The following is a 7,178-nucleotide window of genomic DNA, read 5'->3' as shown; positions in this document are numbered from 1 at the left end:
CAAAATCATTAAAACTTTTTCTGATAATGTCTCAAAATCAGATCATCTCCGCCTCAGCTCGCTGATAAGCTCATCCATTAAAACTTTTGATTTCTATAATATTTCCCTCCTCTCCTTCTGATACATATACACAGTCATAATCCCGTATCCCATTAGCTTGGCTTATACGAGTTTTAGGTTTAAATTACATACCGCACGGTTTGAACCGCCAAAATTAAACACGAATTCAAAACATTGATGGAACGCACAACATGTCGTAATATTATGAATATGTACATACATATATAATGTATAAATAAAGATTTTTTAATGCTAAAAAAATATTATGAAAAAAATGTAGCTATACGAGTCGAAGAAGATTCAATTTGGCCCAGGTAACACCGGACAGGATGTATAAAAAGTGAAGGCGTCGTAAAGTCCCTGTATTATTCAACGTTAAGCTGCATCACGGTGCGCGTCCAGGATTAAGCTCCACTCCCGACGCGGCGAAACTTGCCTCATATTTGTAAAAGCTCAATGAAAAGAGGATCAGACAAAAACAAAAGCAATTTGCCAAAGTTACCTAGGGTTTTCCTCGTCGACGTTATGTCGTCCCTTGCCACAGATATACGTGCGCGGAAAATCGCCAGCGCGCGCAAATCACACACCTTTATAGATGAGTATTGTTCATGAAAAATTATATCGCTCTAACGAAGTCATTCATACGAGAATAATTATAATTTAATATTTCTGTCGTTAAAATAATCCAAATTTAAGTCTGTTCACTTAAAATGAAAATATATTGTACTGTATTGTTACGAAAAACTACATAAAATATGTACTACCGGTTTTTAGGATTTTTTGTAAAATTAAAACTACCTTAAAATAGCATAATGTATCACTTATCTACATATGTGGTTTCTATGTAAACATCATACAAATTTGCAATATCTACTTTCGTTTATTACTTTTATTTAAATTAATGAACGACTGACTGACTGTAAATCACCAATCCAATTTATAATCAGGGCCAACTCAAAGAGGCAGCAGACTAGTCATGTGCCTTTTTTTTTTTTTGATTTTAAAATTGAAAAAAAAACTTATAAAACATTTTATATTCAACTTAATTTTTCTACTCGAATTAACAATACTGACTTGTCAAACAATAAACCGTCATCGGTACAAATAGTTACTTTTATTTTAATAAAATGCCGCTGAAACGTGAATACAATCTCGATTATCCGGGCTAATGCTGGGGAGGAAGGGCTCGGATAATTGAAAAACATGGATAATCCGAATCATCAAATTTTGACTTGGTTTCGAATATAATATCATATTTACAACTCAATTTTTTGTTTCACAATTTTAATACTCATTGTTTATTAAGAAAAACGCTCATAATTGAGCAGATAAATGGCGATAAGTTTTGTAAGTCCATCGTTTGTTTTCAATATGCTTTCGTTCGTATGAGAAGAAGCATTATCTAATAATAATACTGCTTTCTATGGCAATCCCCATTTCTTTTTGAACCAATATTCAAAAATATCCCTGACCATCCACGCCCCTTTCTGACTATAATTATCGATTGCTTTCCCAATCATCAAAATTTTCATTTCATCAGTTCCTGATGCGTTTCCGCAACACATGACAGCTATCCTTTCTTTGAACGTTTTATGTCTAGGAGCGGACTTTTCTCTCATTGAAGCGAGCGTTTTTATCGGCAAGCACTTCCAGTACAGGCCTGTTTCATCTGCATTATAGATTTGATCGGGTTGCAAATTTTTTCTTAGCAAATATTCTCGAAATACGATGCAGAATTTATCAGCAATTGAAAATAATTAAACATACGCATGTTACGAAAAAATCTGCTCTGAATACACGCACTTGTTACTTCTTCGCTGATCAAAAGCGACTGAGAGAATCAACGCAAGAGTAAAATACATTTAAAAAGGGAACGTAAAACATTTCTATGTGACATCATTTGTTTCAAATAACACGCCTTTTTACGGTCGCAATCAATCGGTACGTCTCATAATCATACAAGAAAAAAATTAAATTTATTTAAAAAAATTAAATAATATTTTTTCAAGCACGGATAATCCACGCCTAGATAATTGAAAATTTACTGTATGTATATATCAGGGGTGGATTTGTATCACGAAATTAAATATCTTTACCAATAATATTGCAATGAAGAAATATCAGTCGACAAAGTTCTTCACTTCATTTTTATTAATATTGAACATAAAACGTGTCTATTTTGAAATATATTTTTCTCCAACCTTTTATAATATTTATTGTTTAAAATAAAATAAGGGGAGGGCGCTGAGATATTCTGTATTATTGATATTGAAGATGTTTTTTCAAAATATGGCTCACGTATTATTGATCGGCATTAAAATTTTAAAATAGGCTGTGTTTTTATTTCATTTTATTTTATTTATTGAAAAATCAACAGACAACAAGATGTAGACATGCATAAAAACAAAGAGTATATATATAATATATATAACATCCGAGTCCAATTACAGATTTTTACAAAGATAAACAAATGAAAAAGATAAGTATCTACAAGATAAACAAATGAAAAGGAAAAGAATAATAGCTAACGTTTAATAACGTTTTTTGTATTATAATCAAACTACGTTTCTATATTTTTTTAATCGTTCTGAAGTTTTATATCTAGGTTCTTATATAAATAAATACAGTGCCAGCATTCGTAATTATCGCGGTATCGCTTTTCCCGGGAGACATCAACGCGCTAACGAATGGTGAAGGTAAACTGTTCCCGAGCACACTGGGGTCGTTATTGTTTCGCACGAGAGTTACACACAACAAATAACCCTAAGACGACTGACGGGCCTTATCAGCCCGGCCTCAGCTCTAGACGTTTTGACGTGCCGCGAATAAAATAACGCGATTTCATCGTCACCGAAACAACCCCAGTCGTTATGAGGCGCTGTTTAGGGGTACCCATGGTGGCGCCTTAATAAAACCATCAAAACCCACCTTAATTAGAATGCGTATCGCCGTGGATTTTCCCCGGTTTCGTATTTATCGTATGACGTAACTATGTACATATAAAACCCAAATACTAGTAGCTTTTCATTTCACCCGTTTTACGTATCTCAACAGTCGCCACCTTTCAAATGTTTGTGCTCGAATAATAAAATTATTGTTTTAATTTCGATTTAGGCTCGTATAAAATACACGACGCTGTTTGTTTTTTGTTCGGCTCTTTTTATACATTATACGTTTTGTATTTCGGCTGTGGCTTATCGCAAATACGCATGTATAAATTCGTAAAATGCATGCGTTTTTCTACTTAATCATGTGGGTACGTTTGCATGCGTTTTATACGGTTTTTATTAATGCGAATAGACTTGTATGTAGTGCGTTTAAATTTTTTTACTTTCGTTCCGAATCATATTAAATGTTAAGGAAATTTGAAAATAAGGAAAGGTATGTTTGAAATTCGACATAAAAGAGAAAGCTCGCCTTTTTCTAATAAAAAGATAATAAAAACTTTCTGAATCCACAACTCGTAAACTGAAGCATAAAAAGTATTTTACGATTTTTATTAAAGTCTAAATATTTATATTAAGTCGGTTTTATCACATTTTATTTTACTTTAAAGCGTATAATAATAATTTTTTAAATCTGTCAACACTTATATTATATGTAAGTATTTTTTAAATCTGTCAACACTTATATACGTATTTGTTTTTGAATGTTCGTTTGTAATACAATCAAATTCAAAATAATTGAAATGGAACGCCTCAAAGAATATTTCACGAACCAATTTAATTTAAAAAAAAACCTATTGTTTTGTCAGTTTATTTTACTAAATGGAGGAAAAAACTTTTGATTGCAAGTGAGGGCCAAAATAAACGACATGGAACACTATAAGTGATTCATAATAAGGGGAACTGGAGGGGTGGGAGTGGGCGAACGTTCAAAATTTTAACTTTAAAACCTCATCAATGTCATAAAAGGCAATGAAAAGTCGTAATGTCGACTGTAAAGTATTTTCAAGTCGCACCGTGTCGTCACGCAACCTTTGGCCTCCTCTGGAAACTTTTCATTCGTGGAGGAAAGTTTTGGGTATGTTGTAAAAAAATAGCACAAGAAAAGAAAAGCTCTATTTCTCTCGCTCTTTTGTATGGCGAACAATACGAGCTCGTGCATTTAAAAACATTGTTTTACGACGCTGTTTATTGCACGTCAAGCGCAGAATGATTGAGCCATATATTGCACAGGGGCGTTCAATCCGGGCACGAGACATGGTGTTAAAGACTCGAAAATGTATATGTTTAGATGCGAATAAATTCAACCCCTCTTTTGGGTCTTTTAAGGGTATGTATAAGAGTGAGGCTAATTTGCACGTTTTTGCCCAATCGATCAAACTCGATAAGGATTCAATGTTCGTAGGTATTTTCCAGCAATGGTTTCAAAATGCAGCTTAATATATATATATATATATATATATATATATATATATATATATATATATATATATATATATATATATATATATATATATATATATATATATATATATATATATATATATATATATATATATATATATATATATATATATATATATATATATATATATATATATATATACGATTCAATTAGTAAATATATTCTCATGTTTTATGCTGAGAAAGCGTTCAATAAAAAGACCGTCGATATGACGTAATTACGATACACGATAATTTCCATGCATTTTTATTATTTGATTCGTTTTGCGTTCGTCACAATCGTGGAAAATTTCATGAAACCATATTATATGCATGCAAGTAGTACAATAGTAATAATAACGAAAGCTGCTGCTTTTAAAAGGAAAACGCTGTAAAATTATATGCGACAGCTTTCATATTCGTTCGGGTCGCGAGATTGCTGTATAGTTGTATTTTTACTGCCCGCAATCTTGCATTCGAATTGAATTGAATAGCGCACAATATACGAATAGAGAGTTTTATTTTCAAATATTTTATGATTTTGCATTTGCCGCGTTTTATTTCGAATTCTCTATTAAAAAAAGCCGTATTCCGGATTTTTACCTGCATATAAAAAGCTGCAGATATCTTTTATTCTTGCTATTTCAAAGCCAAAAAGCATAACCGATTCAATAAAAATCTAGTTATTTTGTACGTCAAATGTAATTTAAATTATTGTTTTATAGAATGGTCGTTTTATAGAACGACGTCTATGCGACAATATTAGGAAATTTCAGGATGTATAATTCCAGCAAGTCCGTTGAAGATTTCGCTTGCGTATTTATATTTTTCGCTTGCGTATTAAGCGGGGCTTAGTTCTAAATTTTTTCCGAGCTTTCATATCGTTTTTCTTTGAAGCTAATTTTGAGTTTTAGGAGTAGAAAAAAAACATGTTTACATGCATATATTTACTAAATATAATTTTAATTGATATGATTTTGTCTAAAAATTGTCTGAATTCAATATTGAATCGACATTTCAAGGTGTCAAAATATTTGATCTTTAATTAGATAAGTCGGTTTATTTTGAATTTTTCTGCGATACCTACCTACATATATTCATTTAATTGCATTTTATTTAAAATAAAAATAAATATTGCGATTTTCAACACTTTGTATAAAAAAATTATTAATGAATGAATTGAATGTGAATTTTCCACTAACGTAAATATAAAAAAAACACAATTGATTCAAAATTTGTTTTTAAAACATTCATGAATTAATAATTATGTACGTTTAATCTAAAACAATAATCATTAAATTAAACCAAATTTTCATACATTCACTTAAAAAATATTCAATCAATAATAATTTATTAAAAAATTCTCATGTAAACTCAGTATCCGACTGTCTTTTGTGTGTTTTTGAATACTTTTAACTTCTGAATTGTAGAGATAGAAATAATGTTTGCTTATCAAGAAAAAAGCCGTAGATATACTAGTGCGAGTCCGCAATACATTGGCGCGGTCGTGAAGATGTGTTGCGCCGCGCCCCACGTCTCGGTCGAAAAGGACCGAGAATTTGGGTCAATTTGGTCCTTGGTCCATTAGGGGGGGTCCTGGCGGCTTTATCTTAACGACTTTTTGTTCCGTACCCTCCTCTACAACTTCTCCCCGCGCTAAAACTACCACCTCTTCTCCCCCCCAAATACTTGGTCGAATTGCGCGCCCGCCTCTAACGCTTGTTTATGTGATGGTTTAATTTTAAGCTGGCCACAACTTTATCTAAGAGCGCATCTCCCTCTACTATTATTCGGGGAAATATTCAAATTTTTCCGCGATTGCATTAGTCGAATTGAATTTAAATCCGCAAAACGGCACGCGTTTCATTTCGGCGTATCATTCGTCCGACTTGTGATCGTCGAATATAAACAGTAGCTAAAATCTAAAACGAACGAATTGCTTTTACAATAATTACAGTTTTTATATAATATTTCCAACAACCGTAAATAATATATAATAACCGTAATAGGTATATATTTTTTTATATTTAAAAATATGAATAAAAAAAACACATTGTATTTATCCAGTGCATGTATTTCATAGCTTCTCATTTTATCAATTATATTAAGGAGACTTTGAATATATTGGAAAGAAATACATATGTACATATGTATGTACGTGTCCATAAGACTGTATGAAAGACTCCTATTCTATTTTTCCAATATTTCCATTATTTTTATACTTTAGTTTAGTTATGTAATGTGCTATTTAATCATATTATAGCTTTCATTCTTTTCCTTTTCATTTGTTTATTTTGTATTTACCTTTTTCATTTGTTTTTTATATTTGTAAATTTCAATTTTTTCTTATATTCTATCTTATAACCTTTTCCAAATATTTTAATACTATAGTTTAATTATGCAATGTACTACATATTTTGTCATGCCTTTATTCTTTACTTTTTAATTTGTTTTCCTTATATTTATCTTTTTCATTTTTGTAAAAATCTATTATTGGACTCGGATGTTACATATATTATTTATTTACTTTTTGTTTTTTTTTATACCTATCTCTGTACATCCTGTCTGTTGATTTTTCAATTAATAAAATAAAAATAAAATAAAATAAAAAGACCGATAATTATAAAAATCTTGTATACTTAGCACATTGATACAGACAATCGTCTTGAGATAAAAGCAGTATTGCATATGAGACATATAAAAGGAAAGGTGCCTATGTCTACTTTAAGT

Source organism: Arctopsyche grandis, chromosome 8 (assembly GCF_051622035.1).
Source record: "Arctopsyche grandis isolate Sample6627 chromosome 8, ASM5162203v2, whole genome shotgun sequence".
NCBI lineage: Eukaryota > Metazoa > Arthropoda > Insecta > Trichoptera > Hydropsychidae > Arctopsyche > Arctopsyche grandis.
Note: the sequence above shows the minus strand (reverse complement) of the source record.